The sequence below is a fragment of the Juglans regia genome, chromosome 1 (genome assembly GCF_001411555.2).
Source record: "Juglans regia cultivar Chandler chromosome 1, Walnut 2.0, whole genome shotgun sequence".
In the NCBI taxonomy this organism is placed as follows: domain Eukaryota; kingdom Viridiplantae; phylum Streptophyta; class Magnoliopsida; order Fagales; family Juglandaceae; genus Juglans; species Juglans regia.
In genome coordinates this window covers 24,501,731-24,511,677 of record NC_049901.1, presented here as the reverse complement: position 1 = coordinate 24,511,677, position 9,947 = coordinate 24,501,731, and the positions used below count along the sequence as shown (strand labels likewise).

The 9,947-nt window shown below is 41.6% G+C and overlaps 1 non-coding gene across 1 annotated transcript; it reads left to right on the top strand.

The window, feature by feature from the left end:
* The first annotated feature begins 5,224 nt into the window (after positions 1-5,224).
* Positions 5,225-5,332, top strand: LOC118344460. Its single transcript, XR_004798248.1, has one exon. It is a non-coding gene; the product is annotated as a small nucleolar RNA R71 (small nucleolar RNA).
* Positions 5,333-9,947: the final 4,615 nt, after the last annotated feature.

Below are 9,947 nucleotides of genomic sequence, written 5' to 3'. Positions count from 1 at the left end.
AGTGTAACCCAGTGGTTAACTGTTTTAAGCAACACACTCCTGGCTAAATCAACCCACCAATGAATAAACATCTATAAACATATCAATCCTCAGATGCTATTGCAACTCATAATTCCAAAAGTTCTTTCCTCAGGCATAAAATTTTGAGTATAGCAATTTGGAAAATAAAACTCATGAGTAAAGAACTTCTGCTCTCAAGCTTCAAGACAATTGATGTGATGTGCATTAACTCGTGATTGTGTTAAAACAATTCTGATTTCAATTCTGTTCCCACCCCCAACTAAGAATATGCATTATCCTCAATGAGTAGAAACTAAAGGTAAGGGACAAAGAAAGAAACAGAAAGAATACCTGGATCATGTTGTAGGTAAAAAAAAAAAACAGAGAGAAAAAAGAAAAAAAAGTATACTTGATAAAGGAAAACTTGCAAAACAATAGAATGAAGTAAAACTAAAACAAAATGAAAGGCACTACTAAGCAGTAGGGTAAATGGGATCTTACAACAAACTGGTTGTAACCTCAGGTAAAAAATTAGTCAGAAAGGGTTTTAGCCTTTGACCATTTACTTTGAAAGTTTTTCCATTTTGAGGGTTCACAACTTCAATAGCACCGTGGGGCCAAATGGTTTTTACATCATAAGGTCCACTCCATCGAGACCTTAGTTTACCAAGGAACAAATGAAGTCTGGAATTATAAAGCAAAACTTGCTGAATGGCTTCAAAAGATTTTCTGAGAATGTTTTTGTCATGCAAAGTTTTCATATGTTCCATAGTTAGCTTAGAATTCTCATAGGCATCCTTTATTAATTCTTCTAGTTCAGAAAGCTGCAGTTTTCTCACAGTACCAGCCTTATCCATGTCAAAATTAAATCTTTTTATAGCCCAGTATGCTTTGTGTTCCAACTCAACCATACACTAGTCTATAGGGAGACATGCCAAGAATTATCTTATAACCAGTTCTAGAAGCCCACAAAGCATCAGTTAACCTCAATGACCAATCTTTTCTGTTTGGGTTCATTGTTTTCTCGAGGATATGTTTAATTTCCCTATTGGCTAATTCAACTTGACCATTTGTCTGTGGGTTATAAGGTGTGGACACCTTATGCTGAATTCCATACTTTTCAAGAGGGCTTCCATGGGTTTGTTACAAAAGTGTGACCCATTGTCACAACTTTTGGCATGCCAAACCTTGATACAATGTTGTCTTTCAGAAATTTGAGTACAACATGATGGTCATTCTTTTTGCATAGAATAGCCTCTATCCACTTAGAGACATAGTCCACTGCAACCAGAATATATATATAAATATATATATATATATATATATATATATCCAAAGGATGGAAGGAAGAGTCCCATGAAATCCAGACCCCAATAGTCAAACACTTCTAGGATTAAAACTAGTTGTAAGGGCATCATGTTCCTTCTAGTGACTCCTCCCAATTTTTGACAGTGTGCACACCTTTTACAAAACTCAAAGGCATCCCTAAACAAGTGTGGCCAGTACAACCCAGACTGAAGTATCTTTGCAACTATTTTTTTAGTAGAAAAATGTCCACCACAGGGTTCAGTGTGACAGGGAGTGAGAACTAAGGGTATATCAATGTTTGGAACACATCTTCGAATGATTTGGTCAGAACAATACTTAAACAGGTAAGGGTCATAGTAAAAAAAATACTTGACCTATGTGAAGGTGTCATTCCTGTAACCAAGAAGTTCACAATATCAGCATAACAAGGGATAGACTCAACTGACAAAATGTTTTCATGAGGGAAAGAGTCAGAAATAGGTAAGAGAGATGTAGCCTCTATGAAAGTGAGCCTGGATAAGTGGTCAGCCACTACGTTCTCTACTCCTTTCTTGTTTTTAACTATAATATCAAACTCTTGGAGGAGCAACACCCATCTGATCAATCTTGTCTTTGCATCCTTTTTAGTCAGCAAATATTTCAAAGCTGCATAGTCTGTGTAAATGACCAGAGATGACCCAAGGATGTATGCCCTAAACTTGTCTAAGGCAAAAACTATTGCAAGCAACTCTTTCTCTATGGTCGAGTAGTTTTTCTGGGGCCCATTCAAAGTCTTGCTAGCATAATAAATGACATGGGGCTGCTTAATTCTACGCTGGCCAAGCACTGCTCCTATGGCATATTCACTAGCATCACAAATTATTTCAAAGGGTAGGGACCAATTAGGGGGCTGTATGATTGGGGCTGTAGTGAGCAACTCTTTGAGTTGCTCAAATGTAGATTGTTGGTCTGTGGTCCACTCAAAATCATTATCATGCATAAGCAATTTACATAAGGGTTTAGAAATGGAACTAAACCCTTTTATAAACCTCCTATAGAACCCTGCATGCCCCAAAAATGACCTAATATCTCTCACTGCTTTAGGTATGGGAAATTTGGAAATTGTCTCAATCTTTTACTTGTCAACCTCAATACCCTTAGAAGACACTATATGCCCCAGCACTATACCCTGCTGAGCCATAAAATGACATTTTTCCCAGTTGAGCAGTAAATTCTTCTCCTCACACCTAGACAAAACAACTTGCAAGTTAGTTAAACATTTCTCAAAAGTGCTTCCAAAAACAAAGAAATCATCCTTGAAGACTTCTAAGCTATTTTCAATTAAATCACTGAATATACTGAGCATACATCGTCGGAAAGTTGCTGGAGCATTACACAGCCCAAAGGGCATCCTTTTAAAAGCAAATGTCCCAAAAGGGCAGGTAAACGTAGTTTTCTCTTGATCCTCAAGGGCTATTTCAATCTGATAATAGCCTGAAAACCCATCTAAGAAACAATAGAATGCATTTCCAGCAACCTTTTCTAAGACTTGGTCCATGAATGGTAAGGGGAAGTGGTCTTTCCTAGTAGAAGAATTAAGCTTCCTATAGTCAATGCACATCCTCCAACCCGTGGTCACCCTTGTAGGTATCAATTCATTTTCTTCATTTTTTACCACGGTCAATCCTGATTTTTTTTGGGACCACATGGATGGGGCTGACCCATCTATTGTCAGAGATAGGGTAAATAATACCCACATCTAAGAGCTTAAGCACTTCATTTTTTACTACCTCTTTCATTGTGGGATTAAGTCTCCTTTGCCTTTCCTTAGATGGTCTGGCATCCTCTTCCAAATAAATCTTATGGGTACAAATCAAAGGGTCTATACCCTTAATGTCTGCCAAAGTCCATCCTAATGCCTTTTTGTGTTTGGTCTTTAACCTCTAATAATCTTCCCTCTTGACTTTCAGTTAAGTGAGAAGAGATTACCACTGGAAAAGTATGGTGAGGTCCCAGAATGCATATTTCAATTGGTCTTGTAAAGGCTTGAGATCCAATGATGGGTTTTGCTCTTCTGAAGGTTTCAGAGTTGTTGCTACTGTGGGCAGCTGTTCAAACTTGAGCTTCCACTGTGATTCAGCTGGGTTTCTTGCAATGGTTGCATAGAATAATTCATTAGTTATGTCATTTGAATTATTAATATCTTCTAACTCAATTAATGAATCAATGTGCTGATAAGTCAATGGGCAAATCTCGGAAATAATGCTGTCCAACAAGTTCACATATTGTGCTTCTTCCACTTCTTAGGGCTACCTACATATATTAAAAATATTTAGTTCCAAGGTCATGTTCCCAAAACTTAGTTTAAGCACACCACTTCTACAATTTATTAGAGCATTAGAAGTGGCTAGAAATGGCCTTCCCAAAATTACAGGTGCTTGAAATAGAGAGTTTGTTGATATTTTCATGTCAAGAACAACAAAGTCTACTAGGTAATAAAACTTATCAACCTGCATTAAAACTTCCTCCACTACCCCTCTAGGTTTTTTAATTGACCTGTTAGCTAGCTGTAGGGTAATCGAGGTAGATTTCAACTCTCCTAAGCCAAGTTTTTCATAAACACAGTAGCGTAATAGATTTACACTAGACCCCAAATCAAGTAACGCATGCCCAATTTTTTAATTTCCAATCATGCAAGCAATAGTGGGTGAACTTGGGTCCTTATACTTGGCAAGGGTGTTGCTTTGTATGATTGCACTGACTTGTTCAGTGAGGAATTTTTTTTTTTCACATTCAGTTTCCTCTTAATGGTGCACAAGTCTTTAGGAAATTTTGCATAAGTGGAAATTTGTTGAATAGCATCTAACAATGGTATATTTATTCTCACTTGCTTAAAAACTTAAAAAATTTCAGCATGATTCTTTTCTTTGTGCATAAGGGTTAGCCTTATGGGAAAAGGTGCAGGTGGTTGCCAGTTATTCACCTCAGGTTCAACATGCATAGGGTTAGAATCCTTACCAATGATGGCTGGGTCAGGAGTGGGATTTACCAGAATTCTTCCACTTCTCAAAATTGTCACAGCTTTTACTGGTTTAATATTGGATGTCTCCACTGCTTCTGATACTTGATGAACCTGCCTCTGAGGGTTAGGTTGTGGTTGAGCAGGGAACTTTCCCTTCTCATGAGTGCTCAAGGTTGTGGTCAACCTTGTTAAAGATCCTCTAATATCATTGATAGCCTGAGAAGTCTAATTGTTGATGGTAGTTTGCCCTTGAATGAATTGTTGGAGGTTTGCTGCTATTTGATGGACAGAGTCCTCAAGGTTCCTCCTCTACCCATAAGCTACTGCAGTAGGATATTGAGATGATCCTGATGCTAATGCATGTGAGTTCATTGCATACTAAGATGGGCCAGGTGCATGACTAGGGAGTTGAGCTGATTGCTCATTCCTCTAGCTCAGATTTGGGTGGTTCCTCCAAGAGGAATTGTACGTGTTGGAAAGGGGACCTAGAATAAATTTAGAAATAAAATTGACAGGGTTAGATTGATCTAGAAGAACTTCCCTAAAAGCTGGGATTGTAGGGCAGTCACCAGTTCTTCACAGATGTTGCATTTTTTTGGGATTTTCTAAATAACTTGAATTTCCTTGTTTGTATCTATGATTTCCAAGTTCTTAGAAAGTATAGACACTCTAGCATGCATATCATCCACTTCTTTCAAGTTATATTTTCCCCTTCCAGTTATTTTTAAAGGTTCAGTTCTGTCATTCACATCTGAAACATCCCATGACTAGGCATTTTCAAACAGGTAATCAAAGTACTCGAAGGCCTCTACAGGTTGTTTATTAAAACATTCTCCATTGCACATTGTCTCTACGAATTGTCTCATCTTAGGTTGTAAACCCTCATAGAAAAAACTTAATATCCTCCAATTTTCATACCCATGATGAGGACAAGCATTGAGTAAGTCCTAGAACCTCTCCCAATAGTGATAAAAGGTTTCAGTGTCTTTTTGGTCAAAATTCATGATTTGCCTCTTCAGTGCATTGGCTCTGTGCATAAGAAAGAATTTTTTTAAAAACTCAGTCTGCATCTCTTGCCATGTTCCTATGGATCTAGGCCTCAAAGAATTTAGCCAAGTTTTGGCTTTGTCTTTTAGTGAAAAGGGAAATAACTTGAGTTTGATTACTTCTTCAGTACAAGTTCGATCCATAAAAGTTGAACAAACTTCCTCAAATTCTTTGATGTGCAAATATGGGTTCTCAGACTCCATACCATGCAAATGAGGTATAAGGGGTATCATGCCAGGTTTAAAACTGAAATTATTCGCATTAAGAGGTTGTATAATGCATGAGAGTGAGCTAGTCCTAGCAGATTGCAAATAATCTTTGAGAGTCCTGTTATGATTTCCCACTCTCCTCTCTTATTGTTCTTCTTCAGCCATGGTACTAAGACTCTTAGAGGATGACTCGAATGAAAGTGACTCACAATCAAAGTGTGTCAAAGGTTCTCTTCTGACTAATCTAGAGGAATAGTCTCTACTCCAAGCAGTCGTACACAACCCAACCAAGACCTTTAAACAACTCCAAGATTGGTGTAGGATTGTGGCAGCGATATACTATACTCAATCGAAGTTTGGTGTGCAATTATCACTCAAAATTAACACAAAACAATCAAAACACAGAACATGCAGATGATAAAGAAAAGGTAGGGTTAGATATCACCAGAGTGTGAAGAGGTTCAAACTTAGTCTCCTCTTACTTTTTTTCTCTCTTTCGTTGTGTCAGTCCTGTAAATTGTCATTAGTCCCTGGCAACGGCGCCGAAAACTTGGTTCTCTAATTTTATTAGCTCCCAAGTGCAAGAGGTGCTGTGTTGATGTGTAGTGAAGGTCCCAAGGTCGATTTCACAAGGACTAAGACAACTTATGCTTCAAGACTGAAAAGAAAATAAATGGAAAATGTATCTATCTAAGAACACCCTCTTAGTCACTATGTTGACCAAGGGGCAGTTCTTTAATAGAGTTGCTTTCTTCCCAGTTTCCCAAAGATTCAATAGGAGTGAAGTAAGGTTGGCCTACTCTTCTATTAAATCAAATTACTAAAGAAACTAAAATAAAACTTGTAACAAACAGACTCAAGAGAATAAATTAACGAAAAAGAATTTTTATTATCTAACGAAAATAAACCTAAGTCTCGGGGAACCCTCTCATAGTGAATAATCTAAAGTATTTCATAATCCCATTGTCTTCTGCAAATGTTAATCCAGTCTAGGGTAAAAAATTTGGATAATGGATAAAATTTACGCACAGCAAGAGAAATAATAGAGATATTCTCAATAAATTTCTATCATTCCAGATCGGTTAACACATTCAGAGAAATGGGGATTTCACCTTTCAAGCATCCAACGTGCTCTCAATCAACGAAAGATAAAAAAAAAAAAACATTAAAAGAACCCCAATCCTTGACATGGTTTGGAAATGTATACTTAATGAAAGGAAACAAATCGCCACAATCTGGGAATAGAAACCCTTAAAAATAAACACTGCTCGATGGTTTCCCTTGACTTAGGGTTCATATATTACTCCCCCTTCATCTCAGGATTCCCAAGTTCAACCAAAATACAAATGAAGAAAATTCCTAAGAAAACTCAACAATGAAAATAAACCCTAAGCTCTTTCTTCTCCTTTTCTCCCATACCAAAAACCACACCCTTCTGATTCCCCTTCCTTTGCCTTTTATCCTCAGTCTTTTCATCCTTTGCCGCGCGCTTAACTGAATCCTCTCCAATTCCATCCGGTTCCTAGGGTGTAGAATCTGTAAGCACAATGCAAAGAAAGAGTTAGGTTTCAAGTAATGGAGCATCTGAGAATATCCTAAGTGTAGTGCGAAGGTGTAGTGGGAATCTTGTGTGTGAAATGACCATATTACCCCTTTATCCTTTCCTTTTGACTTCGGGCTGTCCTTTTAGTAAAAAGTGATGTGTAAGCTAGTTTTTGTAGTGATTTTCAGGTAAAAAGCCTTAACTTAAATACTCACTTATAACAATTTTCTAACTCAATCAAAGACTTCTTCATCTTCCTCCTCTTTGACTACGCTGACGAAATGGAAAACAAGGCAAACTCGAACGCTACGCCTCGGGAAAAGAAGTGGACCCCCAAGTAGGAGGAACAGGGGCCTCTGGGTGATTGGGATGTGTGTGCTGGGATCCCCCGGCCTCACTCCTGGTGGACCCCAAAGTAGGAGGAACCAAGACCTCTGGGTGCTCAAGACGCGCAGGTTGAGACCCCCCGGCCTCACTCCTCAAAGCCTTGTGGGGAGAGAGAGGCCTAGTCCCTCTGGCTCCACTCTAGGATGAGCCCTTTCTACTCTGAGACCCCTGCCTGCCTTGCCTTGGGGAGCCATGCCCACCTTGTCATGGGCCACCATTGGCTGCTTCCCCTTGCTACTGGTTAGAGGAGGACTGGAGCGACGCTTCTGACCTCGGGTCGATGAGGGGTCCATCAAGAAGTCCCGCCCGAGCATATATGAGCGGTTGGGAGCTGTCAAGTAGCATATATGAGGGTGGGCCAATACCCAGGATGGCACTATTGCTAGCTTGGCCTCCTCCCTCCGGGACAAGTTGATGATCAAGCTCTTGGACAGGGGACGTATGACAAGATGTCCTGAATGGAGAACTCATTATGATTTTTCTCTCCCTCGGGGTACTCTCATCCCGACTTGAAAAGAAGAAAAATTTCTTGGACTAGTCCTTAATATGCAAGTGGTGCGACTCAAGGTTGGAGATGCGCCTCCTGGCCTTGCGTGCCTGAAAGCTTAACAATGTCTCATTGAGGCGCAGCACATGGTACACAGACAAAAATTCCTGAGCTGTCAAGTTGGGATACTCCTCCGAACCGGCACTGAGCACCCTTTGGTAAATGATGCAATAGGCCACTAGGAGTTGCCAAGAGTTCGAATGAAGCTGCATTGGGGCCAACCCCAAGAAGTTAAGAACGTCATGAACGGGATGGCATAATGGGAGCTGAAGCCCGTTTGATGGCATGAGGGGGTAGAGTGCCACACAGCCCGCCATCCTGCTAGCATCTACGGTAGGCACGCGACTCCCCTAGGACCTCCAGAATCATCGATGTAGGAATATTGTACTTTGCCCTGAATGCTCAGAGGTCTTAGGCGGAATCCGACGACTTCCAACTCTTCCCAATGAAGTATAGAGACTCGGAACTCGAGGAACTCTTTGGGTCCATCGAAGCGGTAGAGAAGAACGTGGAGAGCAACGAAGAGGAAGACAGAAGACTTCGAGGTTGCAATAGAAGGAGACGACGAAGAGCGACTGAGAAACGGCAGAAGAAGATGATGAAGGGTGACGGAGAAAAGTTGCAGAGGAGAAAGACTCAGAAGGGAGCAAACGAAATGAAAGGGAAGAGAGGAAGCAAATGAAGGAAAGGGAAGAAGAGAACCAAATGGTGAAAATGTGAGGGGGAAGAGGCCTTATATAGGCCCACATGTAAATCGAGGCGCCATAGAGAGTACGAGTAGGCGACCTCAGCAAGTCCAACCGGCGTAGGGTTGCACAGATGTGAGAAGCCACGTCAGGTGCCTGGAAGGCACGGGCCAATAAACCGCCCCAGAGGTACCAGACGCGCCCCTCTCTCTCTCCCTACAATCAGTCCGAAGCCAATAGCTTTCTCTCCCATTTTCCCATCGATTTCCCTCCACCACGCCACCACCACGCCGCCACCATGAGTAGCCCCTCCCACGAGCCTCGTCGGCCAGTTAACGTGGCCTCACCCTCATCATAGACTTCCCCATGGCTCACCCCGTAGCCTTTGCTCCCTCTGGTTCCCCCATCACCATCACAGCTCTACCCAGATCATGGCGCCCAACCACCACAAGCCACCATGCCCCATCGTAGGCCACCTCCTCTCCCAAGATCTGTTGTCGTGCACCCCATCTACACATCTCCCTTTCTCCCTCAAGGATGTCACCGATCCTTTGCCGTGCCATCGTGCGCAGCCACTGCCCATGGCCAACCGAGGTTAGCCCCATGACTTAGCCCGAGCACTACCGTGCCCAGCCAGCTGAGGCCTTGCCTCCCTCTCTTTTCTCCTTCTGTCTCTAGCACCCACGCACAACCCCACCACCGTACATGGCCAAACCAGCCACGGACCACCTCTCTCCACCTATTGTCTCCACCACGAAACCCTCCAAACCCTAACCACCCCAAACAGCCATGTCTTAGGGTCACGACAGTGACCACCGTGCCTCAACCAGCCTCTCATTGCACGTGCATAGCCGCCATTGCGGGACCTTGCCGGACAGCAAGCGATGCAGCAAGCATTCAGCCTCTCGCTATGGTATAATTCCTAGCCCTTTTTTATTAAGATTTATACTATTGCAAAGTTGGTATTGAATAATGTTATGATTGTGCTACGTTGTGAATTGTGGATTTTGGGATGGAGTTGTTTGTGATGTGAAGTTGTGTGGAGTGTGTCTGGGATTATGTAGTTTGAAGTGTTGGGATGGTTGCGTAGTTGTGAAGTGTGTTCTGTGGCGATGTAGTTGAAGTGTTTTTGCATTACTGTGTGGTTTGTATTATGTTCGTGAGTAGTGTGGAGTGACGAGGCACGCAACCTTAGATGATTACACCGCATCCAATCACT